The sequence below is a fragment of the Malaclemys terrapin genome, chromosome 16, assembly GCF_027887155.1.
Source record: "Malaclemys terrapin pileata isolate rMalTer1 chromosome 16, rMalTer1.hap1, whole genome shotgun sequence".
NCBI classification, from domain to species: Eukaryota; Metazoa; Chordata; order Testudines; family Emydidae; genus Malaclemys; species Malaclemys terrapin.
Window position 1 is genome coordinate 15,315,282 of NC_071520.1, and position 23,751 is coordinate 15,339,032.

General features: G+C 43.5%; 1 protein-coding gene across 1 annotated transcript in view; it reads right to left on the bottom strand.

The window, feature by feature from the left end:
- Nucleotides 1-23,751, bottom strand: part of HIC2 (HIC ZBTB transcriptional repressor 2) — a 104,434-nt gene that overhangs the window by 79,748 nt on the left and 935 nt on the right. The window lies entirely within an intron of this gene.

Below are 23,751 nucleotides of genomic sequence, written 5' to 3' on the forward strand. Positions count from 1 at the left end.
TGTGTAGTTGCTGGTGAGTATTTGCTTCAGGTTGGGGGGTTGTCTGTAAGCAAGGACTGGCCTGCCTCCCAAGGTCTGTGAGAGTGAGGGATCATTTTCCAGGATAGGTTGTAGGTCGTGGATAATGCGCTGGAGAGGTTTTAGCTGGGGGCTGTATGTGATGGCCAGTGGTGTTCTGTTATTGTCCTTGTTGGGCCTGTCCTGTAGTAGGTGATTTCTGGGTACCCGTCTTGCTCTGTCAATCTGTTTCCTCACTTCCCCAGGTGGGTATTGTAGTTTTACGAATGCTTGATAAAGATCTTGTAGGTGTTTGTCTCTGTCTGAGGGGTTGGAGCAAATTCGGTTGTATCTTAGGGCTTGGCTGTAGACAATGGATCGTATGATGTGTCTTGGATGGAAGCTGGAGGCATGTAGGTACGTATAGCGGTCAGTAGGTTTCCGGTATAGGGTGGTGTTTATGTGACCATCACTTATTTGTACTGTAGTGTCCAGGAAGTGGATCTCTTGTGTGGACTGGTCCAGGCTGAGGTTGATGGTGGGGTGGAAATTGTTGAAGTCCAGGTGGAATTCTTCAAGGGCCTCCTTTCCGTGGGTCCATATGATGAAGATGTCATCAATGTAGCGCAAGTAGAGGAGGGGCACTAGGGGACGAGAGCTGAGATATCTACTTGTTTGGCTGAGCGGAGAAAGTTCTTCCAAAGGTGTTCTGGACAGAAAGTGTAACTGGTTTTGACCAGCTACAGGCAGTATTTCAATTTAGACTATGTTAGACAAAAGAGAAAACTGGATTTCTGGTCAGTGAAATCTTTTCTTGACTGACTTCCCACCTCCCACCCCAATAAACAGAAAATGCTAGTGACCAGCAGGATATAGACAAACACTGCAGCCTACACAGATTAGTAACTAAATAAAGGGCCATTAAAGGGAGCCTGCTACATTGGTGCAGCGAGTGAATGAGACAGTGGAGTCACATATTGTGTTTTCCGATTGCAGCTTGGATTCTATGGGTATGTCTACGCTGCAATTAAAAATCCGTAGGCCACCAGTGCCAGCTGACTCAGGCTTGTGGTGCTCCGGCTAGGAGGCTGTTTAATGGCCATGTAGACATTTGGGCTTGGGCTGAGCACTAGGACCCTATGAGGTGGGAGGGTCCAGAGCTCAAATGTCTACACCGCAGTTAACAGCCCCTTAAGCCTGAGCCCCTTCAGCCAAGTCGGCTAATTGCAGAGTAGACATACCTGAAGGGGTGAAAGGCAGCAAAGCCAGGACAAACAGTGGTGAGGAACCAACTCTTCATACCCTCTAGCAGCTCGGCTCCTCTCTGTCGTCACTTCCTTTCGCAATCTGAGGACTACCATTTGAATCAACACCAAACAACTTGGAGAACATAATATTTTTGAACTTAGTGATAGGTGGGTAGCTGTTGTCCATGCCTTCATGGATGGACCTGGGTGACCAAGACCTCAACTGCTCTGCCCTTTATATTTTCTTCAACTTTCTCCCATGCAAGAAGTCAGGGAAGGACTGAGAATCCAATTATTACATTAAAATGTACAGTGAACTGGGAGAGTATTGGTGCATGCACTACCTACAGAACTGGTATTCATTTTCAGTGATTTCCCTAGTGAGAACTGGAGATGCAGTCATACTTTAGCTGTCTGTCTGAAGGGACCATGGATTTTACAGTGGGTGAAACTATGAGTTATGTGTTTGCTTAGGGAGCCAAGACTTGGCCACTTACCCACTTACAGCTGGAGACTTATTCTATAAAGACACTGGGGAAAAGACGCATAGGGCACATACTGCACATCCCAGAATGGCCACATCAAGTTAATGTTTGGGGTTTTTTGCCACAGGTCTCCTCCAGTATATAAAAGTCCTTGGAGAAGTATTGGCAACTAGGATGTGCTACATCCAAGAGCCCAGGGAGAGGTCTACTTGCAGAGCTGGGCACCAGGCGTTCTAGATGTCCTTTCACGATTGGTAATTCTTATTAGGTAGCATCTCCTTTAAATCAAGTAAAGCCTAGCAACTTTCCAAGAGACCACAAGTAAGTTATTTTCACTTAGTCATCTAGGAAAATGGGAAGACGAGTGCCAGTAGCCTCTTCTTTCTCTAAGGGCTTGTCTTTAAGGGGGGGAAGACAACTATTCTGGAATAATTCCCTGTGTGGACACACTGTTCTGAAATAAAGTGACTATTACAGAATAATTAATCCACTCAATGCTAAATTCTACCAGAATAGTTATAGTGGGATAGTTACTTTGGAACAGCTATATCGGTCAATTTCTCCCATGTAGACAAGGCCTTAAGACAAGAGTCCCAAGTAAGAGGACTGAGATACAGGGATTTAGGAGAGATCGCATGTTTCAGTAGATAGGGCTCTGCCACTCACCTGCTGAGTGACCGTGGGCCCATTAGTTCACCTCTGTGCCTCTACTTCCCCTTTGTCTTGTCTGTTTAAATTGTAAGCTCTTGGTGGCAGAGTTCGTCTATTACTATGTTAGTACAGCACCTAGCAAAAACGTTAGTGACTTCAGAATCCTAAACTAACGTGGCCCTTCTGTGTAATTTAGCTTCAAACAGGTAGGGGCTAGACAACTGCAACTCTCTTTATTAAAGAAATCTCATCTTCCGAAGTAAATGCTTTCTACGTTGTTGCTGCCAGGCTCAGTGTTGAGGACCCTTCGACAAGGAAGAGCTATCTAACCAAACCCGCCAAGGACACGCCAAGGCCATGTCATCAAACCCATAATAAAGCAGTTCCAGGGAGCAGGCTCAGTTCAACCCCCTCCTCCACCAGCAGCAGTGAAAGACAAGACATCCAGCTCTTTAAACTTAACCCTCTCCCTTCCAAAGAATGTCTGGAATTTCTTCTATTTCCCTACAGAGAATGGAGAGGAGAGGCTTGGCAGTGGGGTGACAAAGATAACAAAACCTGCAGCTAAGGCAAGCATTCTTAAGTCCACCTGGATGCTTAGGGCATGTGATGGCAAGAAGGAGACAGACTGGAAAAAAGGGGTAAATTTTTAACAGCAAGGGTAATGAACCATTGGAACACAGTGGATTCTCCATCACTAAGTCTTTAAATCAAGATTGGGTGCCTCTTTCTAAAAGATACACTGTAGCTTAACCAGGAGTTATGGGTTTGATACAGGAATCACAGTCTGAGGTTCTCTGGATTGTACTATGCAGGAGGGCAGACAAGATGGTAATGGTCCCCGCTGGCTTTAAAAACCTATGAATCACATCGGCAAGAGACTCAGACTACAAATAGCTGGAATGATGGCCAAGTAAACAAACTGCAGTTTACAGCATGGTAAGAGTATATAAAACACCTCCATAAAACAACAGTATAATCCAACTGCTGCAGGTTTCATTTATGAAGCAACAATAAAATTCCTTTTCCCCCTGCAGAATGCCCTTTAGGATTTGCTAAGGTGCTGCATAAAAGTGCCAAAACAGGGCTAACAGTAGTTACTGTTGCTGGGAAGCTACGTACGGGTAGCATACTGCAAGGCAGACCCACATTTTTAATTCAGGATTGAATAAGGACTGGGAATGGCTGAGCCATTACAAACATTGAATCTATCTCCCTTGTAAGTATTCTCACACTTCTTATCAAACTGTCTGTACTGAGCTACCTTGATTATCACTTCAAAAGTTTTTCTTCCCTCTTACTTAATTGGCCTCTCAGAGTTGGTAAGACAACTCCCACCTGTTCATGCTCTCTGTATGTGTGTGTGTATATATATATATATATCCTCAATATATGTTCCACTCTATATGCATCCGAAGAAGTGGGCTGTAGCCCACGAAAGCTTATGCTCTAATAAATTTGTTAGTCTCTAACGTGCCACAAGTACTCCTGTTCTTTTTCCACATTTTTAAAAGCATGTATTGCAACCATACATGCACAGAATTTCTGGTGTGTGAATGCAAGTCCCTGCACCGCTGAAATTTGGGCCAGGGCAATTTACTTATTTTTGTAATCCTTTCCCAAAGTTGATGATGTCTGGTATTTAAAATTGTAGATATTAGACCACTGACCAAACTGCTATTAGCTGCTCTACATCATGCATGCACTGTTTAGAATGTATCTGCCAAGCCCCACTGACACACACTCCCATAGTAGTAGGAGATTCAGCGTACACACGATGCTTTTTTTGGTAGTCCTGTAAAACTAAGCAGTTGACTGTGCAATCTAGGGGTCCTACTGGATCCTGAACTGTCTTGAGATGGTGAACTATGATCTGTGGCGGAGGTTTTCTGTCTGCAGTCAGCAAGGAGCAAGGGATTTTTCCCCACTCAGATGGGGTCTTTGCCAGTTACCCATGTCTGTGTCACCTCCCTGTTGGATTACTGCAATGTACTCTTCTTGGGGCTACAGTAGAATACTTTGAAACTTCAGCTAGTGCAGAATACAGCTGCCTGCTCACTTAGCTGCATGTCTCACAGAAATCTTATAGGACAGCTGGGTTCTGTGGTGGCTTCCACTTAGTTACTGGGTGTAAATCCAGGTGGTGATTTTAATTACCTAAGCCCTGCATCATTTGGGTCCTGGCTAACGATCAGCTCTCTTCTTGTGTATTAACACCGAGTTGTTAGCAGGGTGGTAGGCTGGTAGTTATGCCACCCAATCAAGAGTCTATCCCAAGTCTAACATGCACAACCAAATTCCACACTAAAGTTATTGTATTAAGTAAGATTACCAACACGCTAACAAAATAGGGCTGCAAACAGTAAAAACAAAGAAACCTGGAAATATTTCCACTGTCTTGAAATATATTCTTTAGTCATAAAATATTCTTAATACAATCTGCATGTTGGGGACAGAGAGCGAAAGACAGTAAGTGGAGTAATATTGTCATCCCTACATGGTCACTTACAAAGTAAGAGACTGCACAATCCTACACATCTTGGGTGATTTCTGGATTCTCTTTCCCTCATTCATGAGCCAGGAAGAATTAAAAATATCTGCCTATGCTAAGCTAAAAGGGAGCCCTCCCCTCACTTCAGACACAACCACAACAAACATTCCCAACCGTCACTGGCTTAATGGAGCACCACTTTGTGGTTATACCCACCACTGGGATTTCATCATGTTGAATTTATTATAGTTCACATATCAAGCAAGTCAAAAGGAGGCGTTCAAGATTTAGATTGATTTTTTTTTGTTTGGTTTGTTTTTTTGAAGGTAGAGTGTAAAGGACAGGACAGAGTAGGGACTGCTGGAGTGTGTTTGTGTATTTGTACACCCACAAACTTGTAGAGAATGCTCAAGAAACAGAGCTGGTCTTAGAGAAAAAGAAAGTTATAAAAAGAATCAATTCCATTAAATAGCTCTATAAATCAGTTCCACCCAAAAATCAATAGGAAACTACATCTGCTAAATGCTAGGTAACACCCACACTGTGTGGAGTGCAGCTGTCTGTGAAAAAGGCCACGCCAAAGCCATCAGTAGCTGCTCTTCACCAGGCTTAGTTTAAGTGATACTTGTGCTCCCCACATTTCCCCCCTCACCCAGCTCTCTGTTGGCCTGCATTTGTTCGATTCTGAACAGAGCACAGAATGGAGCTACGGGGTATATGTGAGCTGGAGGTGCAATTTCCAGCCCAGGCAGACATACCCGAGCTCTCTCTGATCGAGCTAGGGCGCTAAACACAGAAGTGTAGCCATGACAGGACAGGCTAGCCACCTCCAGCAGAATCCCATCCAAGACCCTAGACCTGTCTTCAGGAGGCTAGCCCCTCTCTCCAACTGTGCAGCCACAGCTACTGTGCAAGCTCAATCACAGCTGGCAATGACACTCCACGTTTGAAAGGCGCTTAGGCCTTTAGAAAGACTTTCCCAACATCTCACGTTAGAATTAACTCTCTCTTCCTCACCGCAGTGTGGATAGCTGTTGTCGTTACACCAGGCTCATCCTCCATTTTGGAACGGAGGGTTCTGGCCAGCTTGGTGCGGCAGGCTGCAGAGATCACCTCACGCTGACTGCTGTTGTGCTAAGTTATGTAATGATTAAAACGGAAACAACTTTTATTTGGCAACAAGCTCTCTGCACCTAAAAGAGAAAAACGCTACAGCCACCACAACTGTCCCCAGAGACAAGTGTCCCAATATTAGATGTCAGCCGTCACATGGTTAGATATCTGCCCATTGGTGGCGATTAGCTGCCACTCTGTCACTTCCCAGTTGCGATCTGGCTGCAGCTTCATTGTCTTTTCTACAGAGGAGCAGGTATCTTGCCCTCATCTTTCCTGGCAGTAGAAACCTCTGTAACTTTCATTTTGTCATAGCACAGCTAGAAGGGTACAGAAAATTCATATTTTATTTCAAACAGCAAGAGATTGACATACTGAATAATTATACATGCTAACTTTCATTTTATGCACTTCAACTCATGTCAAACCAACCTGATGGCTTGTTACCCTGTCAAAGAAAGCTTTGTGGATGGGGAAGGGAGGGGGGGAAAGTGGCAGATGTGGTATATCTTGACTTTAGTGAGGCTTTTGATACTGTCTCGCATGACCGTCTCATAAACAAACTAGGGAAATACCACCTAGATGGAGCTACTATAAGGTGGGTGCACAACTGGTTGGAAAACCATTCCCAGAGAGTAGTTATCAGTGGTTCACAGTCATGCTGGAAGGGCATAACTAGTGGAATTCTGCAGGGATCAGTTCTGGGTCTGGTTCTGTTCAATATCTTCATCAATGATTTAGATAATGGCATAGAGAGTATACTTATAAAGTCTGCAGACGCTACCTAGCTGGGAGGGGTTGCAAGTGCTTTGGAAGATAGGATTAAAATTCAAAATGATCTGGACAAACTGGAGAAATGGTCTGAAGTAAATAAGATGAAATTCAATAAGGACAAACGCAAAGTACTCCACTTAGGAAGGAACAATCAGTTGCACACATACAAAATGGGAAATGACTGCCTAGGAAGGAGTACTGCAAAAAAAGGGATCTGGCGGTCATAGAGGATCACAAGCTAAATATGAGTCAACAGTTTTACACTGTTGCAAAAAAAGCAAACATCATTCTGGGATGTATTAGCAGGAGTATAGTAAACAAGACATGAGAAGTAATTCTTCCGCTCTACTTCACATTGATTAGGCCTCAACTGGAGTATTGTGTCCAGTTCTGGGCACCACATTTCAGGAAAGATGTGGACAAATTAGAGAAAGTCCAGAGAAGAGCGACAAAAATGATTAAAGGTCTAGAAAACATAACCTATGAGGGAAGATTGAAAAAATTGGGCTTGTTTAGTCTGGAGAAGAGAAGACAGAAGGGACATAACAGTTTTCAAGTACATAAATGGTTGTTACAAGGAGGAGGGAGACCATTTGTTCTTCTTAACCTCTGAGGATAGAACAAGAAGCAATGGGCTTAAATTGCAGCAAGGGCAGTTTAGGTTGGACATTAGGAAAAACTAACTGTCAGAGTGGTTAAGCACTGAAATAAATTGCCTAGGGAGGTTGTGGAATTTCCATCATTGGGGATTTTTAAGAACAGGTTGGACAAACACCTGTCAGGGATGGTCTAGATAATGCTTAGTCCTGTCTTGAGTGCAGGGGACTGGACTAGATGACCTCTCGAGGTCCCTTCCAGTCCTACGATTCTATGTGCTGCATGTTTGCCTATTTTCATGCAAAACTTATGAAATTCAGACATGAAGTTTTTAAATTGCAAAAGTGAACTTAAGGCTCAATTTTCTCTTTTCATATTTTGTAATCCCACCCACCACCACATTTATTTTTAGTTATCCCTACAGGGAGGCTCTTCTCTGGTCTTATATATGGGACCCAAATTAAATGATAAGGCCCCAGTACTGCCCAGGGAGGGAAAGAGAAGTGGACTGTATGTTGCCTTCCTCTTTGGTTCTATGGCCAAAGAAAGAGCTGATGTAGTCTGTGGGTTGCGGAGATTGGGCCTGAGTATTTATTATTTGTCCTAACAAAGCATCTAGGGCCCTTGTCCTGGTCCAGGACCCCAGTGTGCTAAGCGCCATACAAACATAACAAAAAGAGGGTCCCGGCCCCCAGGGGCTTACAAGCTAAGTAATTGCCACAAGATACTGAGCACCTTCAACTGACTGATGTCAGTGGCATCTGAGGGCATTCAGCACCTTATAGGATCAGGCCCACAGTCACAGGTTCCCCCAAAAGAGAGAATCAGTTGGCCCTGGATAGCCCCGAGGAGGCCAGCCCAGGAACACAGATGCACCCTGGTGGGCAGGCTGGACGTTTTTAAGAACAAGAACAAACATGAACTGTCCAACTGAAGGCTTCAGTTTAACTACTGGCATCCAGCAAGAACGAAGCATATGCTCCAACATCAAGTTCTCCTGCTTTCCTAATAGGTAAGAAAAGCAGAAGCAGCAGCAAATGGACACTCCTGACAAACTCCATCTGAACCGTGGTCAGGTATTATTACAGCCCAGTGTACACAGAGTAGTTCAAAAAACAAACAGCCTATAGGCGCAAGCAGGTATGGCGCACAACGCACTGTGGGTGCCTTACAGATGCAATGCTTCATGGGGTGGTTCAGTACGTATTAGATGGCTGGCTGCTCCATATAAAGTGCAGCATAAGACCCAATGCAAATTTGAATGGAGGAGACAAAAAGGGGGAAGACAGCAAACAGGAATGAGCATAGTGCTAAGAACGGGAAGGTACATAGGAGAAAGTAGGGCAGACACGAAGGCAGAATTGGAAACACAGGAACATGCTTTAGAAGAAAGGAAAAAACTTGACTTTAAAAGATATGGACTAAGGGGCGGGGGGGGGGGAAGTCAGCATGGACATCTGATGGTCAACTGGAATTTAAGAACTGGCATGGTAAAAAAGTTAAGTCATGCACCAAATTGTTTAATAGAAGAGATAAGTCAATTAAGGTGACTGACATAGGAGAACTGGATTCAGTGGACTGCAAATTATTTCACCATTAAAATTCTCCTCCCAATCCACCTCAGTCATTCAAGCATCAGAACTTAAATCCCATCTCCATCCACTACAAAGCTAAGCTAAGCTTTTTATGAATGGGATAGAACAGGGGTAGGCAACCTATGGCATGCGTGCCGCCGAGCTGATTTTCAGTGGCACTCACACTGCCCGGGTCCTGCCACCAGTCCGGGGGGCTCTGCATTTTAATTTAATTTTAAATTTAGCTTCTTAAACATTTTAAAAAACTTATATAACTAAACTATTGTTGTATGAAAAGTAAATATTATAGACCTATGGAAAGAGACCTTCTAAAAACGTTAAAATGTATTATTGGCATGCGAAACCTTAAATTAGAGTGAATAAATGAAGACTCGGCACACCACTTCTGAAAGGTTGCCGACCCCTGAGATAGGGAAAAAAAAACAACTTATTTCAAAACAGTGCATGTGAAACAGCACTATTGTACTGGTTCAGTCTTGGACAGAATATATATTGCTAGAACTGGATCAACAAGGTGGCTGACTTCATCCTCTCAATTCCTAGAACAAAAGAAGGGAAAGAATACAGAGACTTCTAGGAACCAACTTGCTCAAATCATCAAGCTGCCTACCACCCAAAACAGAATGGATGTTCATTCCCAAACAGTTCTAAAATAAAGTCTGACATTTTTGTGCAGTTGTCCATTGTAAATTCTGCTTTTGAGGGAGAGATTGTTCACTCAAATACCAGTGAATTAGAAACAATTACTATGAGAGAGAGTCCATTTTACTAATTACTGCATAGTGAAGAGTTGCTCTTCTATTAGAGACAGCTCCAATTCTGACGACTCTAGTGCCTTGCAGAATCAGGTCTCATTAGAAAGCCATTCTTAAACAAGTAAAGTACCATTTTTTTAAAAGGTGGTTTTCATTTGATACACCAAAGTGATAATGTTTGCATTAAAAAAGTTTAGCAAGGTGATTGATTAGCAGGAGAACTGCAAGTAAGATAATAAGTTATCCATTTCCCTGCCCTTCAAATGAAGGCTTTATGTTCTCATCAAATGCTTCTTTCACATTATTATATGCAATGTTGTTGTAGCTGTGTTGGTCCCAGGATATTAAAGAGACAACATGGTTGAGATATCTTTTATTGAACCAACTTCCGTTGGTGAGAGAGACAAGCTTGCAAGCTCTGTAAGTTCGCAAGCTTCTCTCTCGCTCATCAACAGAAGAGATATTACCTTGTCTCTCTTTCACATTATGTCAAGTAAGTGTTGCATGTTCTTGAAATAAGCTAGTTTTCAGAGTAAGTCCAAAGGGGGAAAAAAAAAAAAAAAAAAAAAATCTCTGGATCCACAGGCCCATCAGAGAAAAGGATTTTTGGTAATTCATTGACTAACAAACCTATTCAGTAGGTTTTAGGGTTTTTTTCTTCTTTTTAAAAATACAGACAGACAAGAAGAGCCAGAGACTCACTGGGAATCACTCTTGCCAATCTATTTTACATGGAAGGCACTCTGACATGGTGATAATGGGCTCTAGGACAAAACCCTGAAATATGTGTCCAGGTGGAAGAGTCATGTCTTATCTCAAACCTCTAAACTGTGGCCTGAGGCCAACTGGTCAAAGAAGAAAATGTGCATAGGGTTAGGACTCAAACATGCCTTCCCTAAACTGTCTCCTGCAAGTTGTAAACTGAAGTGTTTGAGCCAGTCCCACTGCTAGAGAGAGGAGGTAGAGGGTGCCGCTTCTCCAACTGCCCCCACCACTTCCTCTGCAGCTTCATGAGCAGCTGTAATGTCAAAATGGAATACCCTGCATGGGCAGCTGCCCCTTTTTCTGTCGCAGCTCCCCCGCTGCCGCACAGGAGAGGGAGAAGAGTGGCTCTGGCTCTACTATCTGCTTCCTGGCTAGGCTCTGGGAGAAAGGAGGTGAGCAGGTCTGAGCTTAGCTGCCTCTGTCTGAGCATAGGGGCACACCTAGCAAAGGATAGCCCGGAAAGCAGCAGGGTGGGAGGAGTGGGGACTGAAGTAAGAGAAGCTGAGAACCCACACCCAGTGAAGGCTCTCCAATGCTCAGCCCCAGCCCCAATGTGCTCCAGGCACATGCCCCTCCTCACTTCCTGCACTAGGGACTATGGCAGCTTCACACCTGTTGGAGGCTCCTTCACATTTTGAGAGAAGAATCTCCAGCAGGAGGCTTGCAGGTGGTTTCCATTCCCTTTACAGAGCACAGGGAGCAGAATAGGACCGAGAATCTGTCCCAAACTATCAACTGTGACCCAGGGACCATTTTGAAATAGTATCTTCAGCCCCTGCCCCAAAAGACTGGACCATACCGAGTGTCAGTTACAAAGTAGGAAAAGTTGACCTGACTTTTGCCTTGGTGGTGTACAGAGCATTCACATATGTATCTGTAGTGCTTTTTCAATTGTAATTATCCATTTTACAGCTGGAGTAATAATCACAGAAAATAAATGGTCTCGCTCAAGGTGTGAGAACCAGGCCTTTGCCAAGAGCCCTCTGCATAAGTCACACACACACACACACACACAAATATCCACCAGCAGTTCTCTTTCGCTCAACGGCTACAGTGTCTCCACTCCTTGGACCTGATTGTGCAAGCCCTTACGCCAGCAGAGTCACACTGACTTGCAGAGAAGTGCCCAAACGTTTGCAGATTCTGACCCCAATCAGTTATCTATCTTGCACCTATCTGAGCGTTTGAACTGCAAACTCCTTAAGCCAGGAAGGTGGCCTGGTTTTTGAGTACATTCGATCAGCTGCGAAGTGCTCTACATCCATTTGTGGCACTAAGAGCAACTCTACACTCCATCATATGCTCATAGGGGCTTTTTCCACTGAACATTTAGCTCTGACCAACAACTAGTTTGCACTAATTAACCCATGTCTTTATTTTACTGCAAAAGTTGTGTGTTCATATTACCACTTGTTTAATATTCAAACCCTGGTTTGCAGAAATATCTATATGGCACAGCAGTGAAGTCAGTGCAATGCCAGGATACCTTTCAGGCCTTGGCATTCCCTCCTGCTGGAAGCTTTAAGAAGAGTGGGAACTGAAAGTTTTTCTAGCACAAACATGCCCAATTAGTTTCCAATCATTTAGATTAAATTTAGCAGAAATGGGGTTCTCTCTCCTGGCCAACACAAATCACTCCTCCCCCACCTCGTGAAGCACAGATCAGTGTGGGGGTGGGGCAATAACATGGCACGTCATGTAGCAGTTCTTATGGGGTGGGGGTGGGGGGGGACTTTCTGAAACTTCCCTTGAATTGCTGCATGCCACAAAGGACAGCTGCTACCTTCTCACTTACAAAAAACGTGACCTCAGCCAATCAATCTACAGCCCTAGGGCTGTAAGATACCCTCTTACTCACCACTTTGACTGGCCAAACCTATTGAAATAATGCAGCTTTTCTCTCAACCTCAAACAGGCATGTGCATTGCTATTGCTTCAAGAGGTTTTGGAGGAGGGCAGGGAGAGGAGAGAGAGAGGGTGCAGATCAAGCAGTTTCAGACAGACAGTACATAGACCCATGCTGTGTCTATCAGTGAGGAGACAAAGGCGAGTCAACAAATATTTTGAATATCAGAACTACACATCAGTAAACCTGCTTGGACTTATCTGGACTCCTGTCCCTTCTCTCTTGTCTAACCAGTTCACTAAGAGTGGGGGAGAACCCCCAAGCCTCTGACACTTACTACTGGATGTGCTGGGCAGATTTAGTACACTGCCATCAGTAAAATCGGGCTCTGCCAGGGATGCAGCTAGTTTCCCTGCCATTAGAGGGGGAATATACTGGGTGGATTTGGTTTCTCAGGACTCTGTTGGATGAGGTTACGTTTCACAAAACCCTACTCGCATATGGTTCAGATACAGATCCCACTCATCTGAATCCCTCAGATTCCGGGAGGGGAAAAGGAGTCAGAAAAGATTGGTTAAGTGTTTCCGTTTAGTTTGCTCTACGTGGGGAGGAAATATGGTTGTGTGGTTAAGGCCCTGGGTTCTATTCTTGGCTCAGCCACTGGCGCACTCTGTGACCTTGAGAAAAATCACACAATCGCCATATTTCAGATCTGGAAATGCAGGCACAGAGGGGTTAGCACCATCAAGCTGACAGTTGTGAGGCTTAACTGTTTATAAAGCACTTTGAGCTCTTTGGATGGAAATGCTATAAGGATAAGTATTCTACCACCTCCAGCCTGTAACCACAACTGTTTTAATGTAAAGCTACTGTATATATTCCTTTTCCCACAGCCTCCAGTAGCTGGTCCCACCCCTAAAACAGCTTTCCATTTAACAAACTGCTTCCCACTGCAAGTTTGAACTTTTTTCTTAATAACCAGCTCTCCATGTAGATATGGGCAACTGAACCAGAAGTGTTAAGCCTGAAATAATCAGGCAGTTTTCACCAGAAGAACTTAGACAATGGCAGCAGCTATTACAACTTTCCTTTCATAAAACGTGAAGGAAAGCCCAGGAGGTCATCTAGCCCATCTTTCAAATATCATGGGCATTATACAGATGGAGAAACAGAGGGGTAAGTGACTTTCCCAAAATTACACAGCCAGCGGCAAAGGAATCATTACACCCATGCCTTTGTTTTAGCCACTAAACCAGGGATTCTCAGACTCTTTCCATACTGTGTACTGCAAGTTAACAATGAGATCTCCTTGTAGCCTTCCAAGCCAGACCACCTTGCCTCTAACTGGTAACTGAGTAACAGCACTACAGCAACTGCTGACATTTAATAACTGGAAATTACAAGTGCCAGCACCAAGTGACCAGCCAGCTGTCTACAACCCACTATCAAGTAGTCCACAGACCACGGTTTGGGAAATTCTGCATTAGACCATGCTCTTTCCTTTTCAATGAGTCCCACCCATTACAACAGGCCAGCATTTTCAAACACCTCCGCATCTTGGATAGATGCAGAGCGCAACACGCATTCAACTGCTCTTCTTGGAGTTCGCTTAAGAATGCTGCCAACTTGTAAACAGTAGAGTCAGTTTTGCTGCCAATACAATTTTGACCTAGAGCAAACGGAAGTGCTTTTCCAAGAATCTCTAAGGCTGTTGAGTCACGCAGTACGCTGGCACTGGACCACGTAACCCAAGAGGGGAAAACAAAAACAAGAGAAGAAACCACTCCTAGCAGAGGTTAAAGGGGGACAGATGACTGCTTTCAAATTATTCGGGGACATTTCCAGGAAGAAGTAGGTGGTGCAAGAGAGTCTTTCTAAAGAGCTATTCGCCACAGAGGAACAAAATCTCATTCACATTTTCATCCTTGTGGTAAGGTTAAGCAAGTAGATTTGATACTCAGGATGGTAAATGTTCATGATATTTTGCAACACTGATTTAATAACCATACAACAGAGCCTAACAAGCACAACTTGCAAGAGGCCTGGATATCAAGTTCTTCACCCACAGCATGTTTTGCATAACATAATTGACTTAGCCCTTTAGGATGCATCAATAGTTTAGAGGTTTTTTTAAAAGATTATTATTTGTATTATGGTGGCTCCTAAAGGTCCCCAACTCAGGTCAGGGTCCCAATGTGACAAGATATAGCAAAAGACAGTCCCTCCTCCAGAGGGCTGAGAGCTAAATAGACAAAGGACATCATCCCCATTTTACAGATGGGGAACTGAGGCAGAGAAAAATTAAGTGACTTGCCCTCGGTCACACACGGAGTCTGTGGCAGGGCCACAAACCAAAGCCAGAAGTCCCAATCAAGACCATCCAAAAAAGTTGACATACAAGCCAGTGGTGCATTCATATGCACCAACTCAGGGCAGAACAAGGTTCCCCCCCTCCTTTTTAAATGAACAATATCAGACCATTTATTAAACCAACTCAGCAGTTTTAAGGAGAAGCTTCAGCTTTGGGAAACTTGGGTATAACTGGATTTCAGGTCACAAGTGAAGTTACTTTCAAACTAGTCCTAGCAGACATCAGTCTATGAGCCTCACAAAGCTACAACACAACCGGCAGTCTCCGACAAAAGGAAGTCTTTTCAGGACATCACCCACAGGTCAGGATTGAAATATACGAGCAGAGCTCTGAAAATGTGTATGGGGGGGGGAAGGGAGTGAATGGATACATTCTCTGCGTCATCCAGACATTGGTAGGCATGGTCCCTGCCCCAAAGCACTTACAGATTTTTCTTTGAAAACTAGGTTGTGTCGGGTCAGCAATATCAAAGAGTATCAGGAGCTTTCGATCTCCTCTGAAAACGGACAACAGGTTTTTTTCACGAGACAAAGAGTTTAATTCAAAAAAATTCCCCACAAACAGGGCTTTGAACTCTTTATTGTACAAAAGGAAAGGTTTCACAGGGTCACACAAAACTCAGAGACAGGCCAGTGGCATATTGACAGCACATGGAAAGACTATAATAAGCATGATGATTTTAGTCCTGTATGACAGCATCTTCTTGTGGCATAATGAAGACTGGATCCATGCACAATGAATGCTGCTTTTAAGAAGTTACATACATACATTTCATGAGTGAGAATTTTCTGCATACCTAAGCAGGTGAAGGCAACCTAGGGATGAGATGGGCTTGCAAAATGTCAAGCAGCACAGTAAATTAACTTCTGTGATGCAGCATTTCCAATGGCCACCATATCATGCATCACTATTAAAATCCAGAGTCGTAAAAGCAAAGGGAAACATGGAGAAGTCTATGGCCAACAGAGTTAAGGACAATAAGGAGTTTTTTAAAGTATGTTAGAAACAAAAAGAATCCAAACAATGGTATTATCCACTGGTGGAAATGACAGAATTATCAATAATAATGCAGAAAAGGCAGAAGTGTTCAATTAGTATTTCTGTTCTGCAGTCAGGGGGAAAACAAAAACAAAAAAACCCAGATAATGTAGTCATATCATCGGACGACACTCTTTCCATTGCACTAGTATCTCAGGAGGACATTAAACAGCAGCCACTCAGGGGACAGAACCCTCTCTTTCACCAATAAAATATATTACCTCCCCTACCATGTCTCTCTCACATCCTGGGATCCACACAGCTGCAATGCTGCAAACAGCAGCTATTAAAGTTAGACCTCTTTAAATCAGCAGATTCAGATAATTTGCATCTAAGAATTTTAAAAGAGCTGGCTGAGGAGCTTGCTGGACAGTTAATGTTTGATTTTCAGGAAATTGTGGAATACTGGGGAACTTCAAAAAACTGGAGGAAAGCTAATGTGACAATAGTTAAGAAGGGCAAGCTGCATGATGTGAGTAATTATAGGTCTTTCAGTCTGATACTGATCCTGGGCAAGATAGTGGAGACACTGATATGGGACTAGATTAATTAAGAATTAAAGGGGTGATAATATTGTTAATGCCACATGGGTTTGTGGAAAATGGAGCCCATCAAATTAACTTGATTTTTTTTTTTTTAAATGAGATTACAAGTTTGGTTGATAAAGGTAATAGTGTTGATGTAATCTACTTAGACTTCTGTAAGACATTTGGTATAGCACAACATTTTGATTACAAAACTAGAAAGATATCAAATTAACACGGCACATGTTAAATAGATTAAAAAGTGGCTAATGGATTGATCTTAAACTAACTAAACAGGGAATCACCATTGAGGAGGTGCTTCTGGAGGTTTCCCCAGTGAGCAGTACTTGGCCCTCATCTGTATAACATTTTTATGAGTGACCTGGAAGAAAATAAAATCATCACTGATAAAGTTTGAAGATATTATAAAAATGAGGGGAGTGGTAAATAATGAAGAGGACAGGTCACTGACAGAGCAATCTGGTTCGCTTGGTAAACTGGGTGCAACCAAACAATGTATTTTAATATGGCTACATGTAAAAAGTATGTATCTAAGAACATAGGCCATACTTACAAGATGGGAAACTCTCTCCAGGGAAGCAGTCACTCAGAATAAGATGTGGAGGGACGTGGTGGATAATCAGCTGAACACGAGCTCCCAGTGCAATGCTGTGACCAAAAGGGTTAATGAAATTCATGGATACGTAACTAGGAGAACCTCGAGTAGGAGCAGAGAGGTTTTCTCCTCTGTATTTGGCACTGGTGCAACCACTGGTGGAATACTGTGTCCAGTTCTGGTGTTCAAAATTCAAGGAGGATGTTGATAAATTGGAGAGGGTTCCAGGAAGAGCTATGAGGATGATTAAAGTATTAGAAAACATGCCTTATAGTGACCGATTGAGCTCCTTGCGTCTACTTAGCTAAACAAAGAGGGAGTTAATAGGTGACTTGATTACAGTCTACAAGTACTGTATGTACATAGGGAACAAATATTTAATAATGGGCTCTTCAATCTAGCAGAGGAAGGTGTAACAATTCAATGCTGGAAGCTGAAGCTAGATTAATTAAGACTGCAAATAAGACAGACACTTTTATTTTAAACTAATGAGGATAATTAACCATTGGAACAATTTACCAAGATTCGTGGTGGATTCTCCACCATGGACAATTTTTAAATCAAGACTGGATGTTTTTCTAAAACATCTGCTCTAGGTATTATTTTGGGGAAGTTCTATGGCCTGTGTTCTACACAAGGTCAGACAAGATGACCACAATGGTCCCTTCTGGCCTTGGAATATAAGAAGAGCTGCTTTGGTTTGATAAGTTCATGTATTATTGAAAGTTACCCCTTCTCCCTTTACCCAAGAGACTGAAGGACAGATAATGCCTCAGGCCAGCCTGCTAAAGTGCAATGCTTTCTACCTCTCTCAACCAGAGGATGAGCTAGGGCAACAGTGGAAAGTTTTTAAAACCTAGTCCTGCCAGACGACACCTGCTTTAACTAATGGGTAGAATCATATCTAGCTCTTGGACAGCACTATCAATACATCTCAAAGCTTTCTGCAAAGGAAGGAAAAAGCGAATAATGATGCATCCCAGTTTTGGGTCCAGTGGTATTAGGAAAATGATCCACTGATGACAATGGTTTTCAGAAGTGGACTTCCTGCTTTTCTGTAAACAGTTTTCAACGCCAGCTGAATTGCCAGAGTAGGGAGACAGAATGCATCTAGTATCTCCATCATGCTGACTGTTGAGCCTGGTAGAACATCAACTCTGTAACAGAAAGTGTGATGGAGATGAACAGTTTGTTCCATCTATGCTAGCAATAGAAACCCTTTCAGCATTGGCTGAAGCGGCCCCATTTCTGACTACCATTTTCTACAACAGGTCTGTTCACTAGCAGAGACAGGGCCTTCGGCTCTCAGGTTACAATTTTAGTTACTATGTAAGTGCAGCCTTGTCCCTTCAAGTCCTGCAATATGCACATCAGGCAACCTGAAATATAAGAGATGTAGGCTTTGGAAAGCAGTGGGGAATCTGACTTACCTAACTTTTTCAATAACTCAGATCTGCAAGTAAAGCCCTTGTTTGGGATCAGCAATTACCAGGATCACTCTCCACCCCTTCATCCTTAAACAATATAGGCTCTAGGAAGGCACGAGGGTTGTCATTTCAATAATGCAAAACCCTGTTGCTTGCACTCCAGAACAGCTGACTTCAAGTACATAGTAGGCTGTGCTCATTAACAAAATAGGAAATCTGATATATAGAAAGAAAACACTGGGGATTAATCCTGGATTGCAGTTTGTGGCCAACACTGGGCCTTCATCCAAACACCGATGACAAGGAGCGAAGTTTTCTCCCACCTGTCACTTAAAGCAGGTACAATTATTGCAGTGTTGTAGTCTCTCTCCTACAGCTATTGTAACAATCACTTTTATATCAGTTTCACATTCATGATGACCTCATTATTTTGTTTCTTTCTTGTTTTGCCAACAACCAGCAATGGAGGGTGAATTTTCCTTCCACAAAATTGCAAATAAAAAGTGACTAACTCTTACAAATTTTGACAGCTAGCTTCTAATGCACACACTCTTCAGGGAAAATATTCTGGTCTTCAAATTGGCATTCTGGTGGAAGTCTGATGGGCCAATTTAACAGGAAAATGCAACTTGAAAGAATATTTTGAGGCAGATTTTGAACTACTCCAGGCAGAAGAAAAAATAATTACATGTACCATTGCGGCAGCTTAAAATAGTTGCTTTAGCACCGAAGCTGCAGTGCAGGAGACAGAAATCTCTATTGCAATGCACTATCCCTGCCACGGAGACTGTATTGTAAACTCACTTAAGCAGCCTCAGTGATACAGTCAGTCATTTTCAACCACAGCCAACCCAACAGGGAAGGCTTTTTAAAATATATTTTTTTTAAAAATAGTCTTCTGCTTGTGGTTGGGCCAGGACTCTAGTGTTGTAAGCAATTCCACAGCTGAGCCCTGTTAATTTTTCTCCAAGCCCAGCAGGGTAGGCATGTCCACTGATGCTGAAATGGTCCCACTTCTCACCGAGCTTTGCCTGTCACAGAACAGCCTATGTAATGGCTGCATCGCAAATGCAATTCCATTTTCTCCCACTCTGAGACTGTATCTGCTGCTGTGTTGAAACCCACTGAATCACTTTGTGGCAAGTATTGTTGACTGCCATTAAATCACAAGTTGCAGCAGCAGCTTTGGGATACAATGAATCATTAAGTGACAATAAAGTCCGATTTCGCTAGTGGACCAAAAGTTTGGTGTCCTATGGTGGGGAAACTGAAAACCATCTTTCTAGCAGTACCAAGACCTGCTATCTATCAAGCCACGATACAGCCATCAAACTCGATGGCAGTGCAAAACATCATAATCAATGCAAATAGGAATTCTGATTCTAAAGCAACTGTGCATCCACTAAAAAGCATCATCATAGAATATCAGGGCTGGAAAGGGCCTCAGGAGGTCATCTAGTCCAACCCCCTGCTCAAAGCAGGACCAATCCCCAACTAAATCATCCCAGCCAGGGCTTTGTCAAGCCTGACCTTAAAAACCTCTAAGGAAGGACATTCCACCACCTCCCTAGGTAACCCATTCTAGTGCTTCACCACCCTCCTAGTGAATAAGTTTTTCCTAATATGCAACCTAAACCTCCCCCATTGCAACTTGAGACCATTACTCCTTGTTCTGTCATCTGATACCACTGAGAACAGTCTAGATCCATCCTCTTTGGAACCCCCTTTCGGGTAGTTGAAAGCAGCTATCAAAGCCCCCCTCATTCTTCTCTTCTGCAGACTAAACAATCCCAGTTCCCTCAGCCTCTCCTCATAAGTCATGTGCTCCAGCCCCCTAATCATTTTTGTTGCCCTCTGCTGGACTCTTTCCAATTTTTCCACATCCTTCTTGTAATGTGGGGCCCAAAACTGGACACAGTACTCCAGATGAAGCCTCACCAATGTCAAATAGAGGGGAACGATCACGTCCCTCGATCTGCTGGCAATGCCCCTACTTACATAGCCCAAAATGCCGTTAGCTTTCTTGGTAACAAGGACACACTGACTCTCATCCAGCTTCTCGTCCACTGTAACCCCTAGGTCCTTTTCTGCAGAACTGCTGCCTAGCCACTTTGTCCCTAGTCTGTAGCAGTGCATGGGATTCTTCCGTCCTAAGTGCAGGACTCTGCACTTGTCCTTGTTGAACCTCATCAGGTTTCTTTTGGCCCAATCCTCTATTTTGTCTAGGTCCCTCTGTATCCTATCCCTACCCTCCAGCGTATCTACCATTCCTCCCAGGTTAGTGTCATCTGCAAACTTGCTGAGGGTGCAGTCCACACCATCCTCCAGATCATTAATGAAGATATTGAACAAAACCGGCCCCAGGACCGATCTTTGGGGCACTCCGCTTGCTACCGGCTGCCAACTAGACATGGAGCCATTGATCACTACCCGTTGAGCCTGACAATCTAGCTAACTTTCTATCCACCTTATACTCCATTCATCCAGCCCATACTTCTTTACCTTGCTGGCAAGAATACTGTGGGAGACTGTACCAAAAACTTTGCTAAAGTCAAGGAATAACACATCCACGGCTTCCCCCTCATCCACAGTGCCAGTTATCTCATCATAGAAGGCAATCAGGTTAGTCAGGCATGACTTGCCCTTGGTGAATCTATACTGACTTTTCCTGATCACTTTCCTCTCCTCTAAGTGCTTCAGAATTGATTCCTTGAGGACCTCCTCCATGATTTTTCCTTGTTTTTTTTTTAATCATATTTCTCTATACCTATTAGCCAGGAGTGTGGGTGGGAATCAAAACAGAGCTATACATTCCATTTTCTACAAGGTCATAAGAATTAGTAATATGCACTTTAGGTTTATCACTACAAGCTTTAAAAATGCTGGAATCTAAGAACTTACAGCAACATCCTCTAGTCAAAATTTGGATATTCAAATCTGATCAGTATTTTTGGATTGCAGTGGCTGTTTGGGTCTTTTCAATCTATTCCACACCAAAACGGACTAGCAATTAAAAGAAAGGGGGGAGGGGTGACATGATACTAATCAAAGTAAATTTAGCCATGCAACCTCCAGGACTGATGCCTGCTCACCCCCTTTATCCTTTCACACATTGGCCTCTGCCAAACAATTCAGTACTGCCACTACAACACACCACGTGATAACAAGTGCTTCAAGCATCTTACGATATTTATTACTATCTACATGTCTATAAGTCATTTTGCACAGCAATGTATGTGGATACTAACATGAGTTATTGCATTGAAGATGTAAATCTCTCCCAGATCTTTGGCAAGAGAGTTGTTTTTAAAAGTGAGGGGAGAGATGCTTTTGTATTTTTTCTTCATTTCACTCAGAATAGAGAGGATAAACTAAGAACGCGCGCTACAGGTTCACACTCGCCACTTACTCCCTTTTGCACCCAACCACACGTAGATCAAGCAATATATTTTAGACCCCAGAGAACAAGGCATTTGCGATTGGTGTCTTTTCCCCACGTTTGACTAGAAAGTAACAAATGTAAGCAGCAGTTTATTCTTAATGCTGACCTCCCCTATAACTAAAATGATATGCCAGTGGCAGGTGGCAAGTTTGAGGGGGGATGGGAGTTGTTTCTTTTCTTTCTTTCTTTTTAATAAATATTACAACAAAGGGCAGCCAGATTTGACCTAATGGGTCAACCATCAAGAGTTAAACTGATTTAAATAATTAGACCTAGAATGTCAGGCACCACCACAAATAATTGCTCCTAATGCTTTTCGGATTAGATTGCTAATGAAAAGGCACAAAAAAGAGGCCACTTGCAGTTGTGGAAATAAGTCAATTTTCCTTTCATATGTCATTTTCTCCAAGCAGAGCTACTGTGATATGATCCTAAGGAGCCATTTATGGTTCTCTCTCCAGAACTGCAGCAGCATAAGCAATAGCTTGAAGTCACAAAGAATTCTGACTGTGCTATTTAGATGTACAGGGCATTTCTTAAACATCAAAATTCAATATTTGTTCAAACTTCAGGATGTTTTTCCAGTGAAAACAATTGTTAGGACTAGCATATTGTTTTCTCCCTTAGTCGGTGTATACATTCAACCAGATGATTCAAATTCAAACAGCATTTTGCAGTATTTTAAGCTTCCTTCAATCAAAAGATAAAACGGTAGTTTTGTAATAAATTATGTTCTTATTGGTTTTTGGCTTCCTGCATGAATATATTCCATAATTAAGTCGTATCCAGTGGGATTTGAGTAGCCCTCTGGTACATACTTGGTTTCATATATAATTCATTAATTTTATGTAGAGCTCTACACCCTTACACTCACAGACACTGAATGCAAACTTACAGCTCCCTCAGTAACAAGAAGTAGCTGTTGTTGTGTTTCTAAATTGCAAGTCTTCCTAGCAAAAAGTTTGCCGAAGTTCTCAAATCCCAGAGTATGTTATAATTTACACAAAAGACTCAAAGCTGCGCCTAAATAAAAGGCTCTCTGCTTGCATTAGCTACACTCCATGCACGGTATCCAGCACTGCTGTAAAATGACCAAATAAGAGCGCCCAGCTGGCAGCACTGATAAAGGGATAAACAGACACGCCGGAAAACCCTCCACCCCTCACTAAGATGCCCACTTCTACGTGGGACAAGTTCAAACAGAAGTAAATTATTGACTTCTCCCCTGTAGCATGGTCACTATCAACTCAGACTGGGTGTTTGCAACACGCCCCGAACTGCAGCGAACATAATGGGCGACTTACGAGAGATCGCCCCGCAGCAGCTGCCGAGCGTGGTCATTTCCCAGGCGCGAGAGATTTTCATTCAGAATTCGGCGGGGGTAAAAGATTGACTCACACTTTTTACAATTCTTATTGATCTGGGAAGAGGGAACCCACGTAAGCCTCGGCGCCCCCATTGAGAAAAAGAAGAGTTCACGGCTTAGCCATGGGGATCCCACCGGGTCTTGCTTTGTAACGAGGGGGGGGGTATACAGCTGAAGGGGGGCAGAAGCCCCACTCCGTGGAATATAAAATGTTACGCTCCGGTCTGATTTAACAGCAGCTTGGCCAGGCTTTAAATCTTTCCCCCAGGTAGCTCGGGGACTAAATAGATGGGGGAGGGGGATGCACCGGGAAGCCGGGTCCTAGCGAGCCCCAAACAGTGGGGCTGCGTAGGATCCTCTGCTCCGTCCATTGCATTGGAGACGGTGCAGTCGGTAACAAAAGCCAGAGACACCCCCCTACACACACACAGAGCAGCGGCGGCGGCGGCTCCTCCGTCCGTCCCTCCTTGATCTAAGGGCGGTGGGGAGGAGGAGATGGGGCAAAAGTTCAATGCGATCCCACTGAGCGGTAGGGGTGCCTGTTTGGGGGAAGGGGTCAGGGGTAGGAACCCTGGCCTCTGGGGTCCAGAGAGCGGCAGGGAACCGGCGATTGCCACCCGTGTCTCGCTCTCCCTCCTTAGCGCTCCCCCG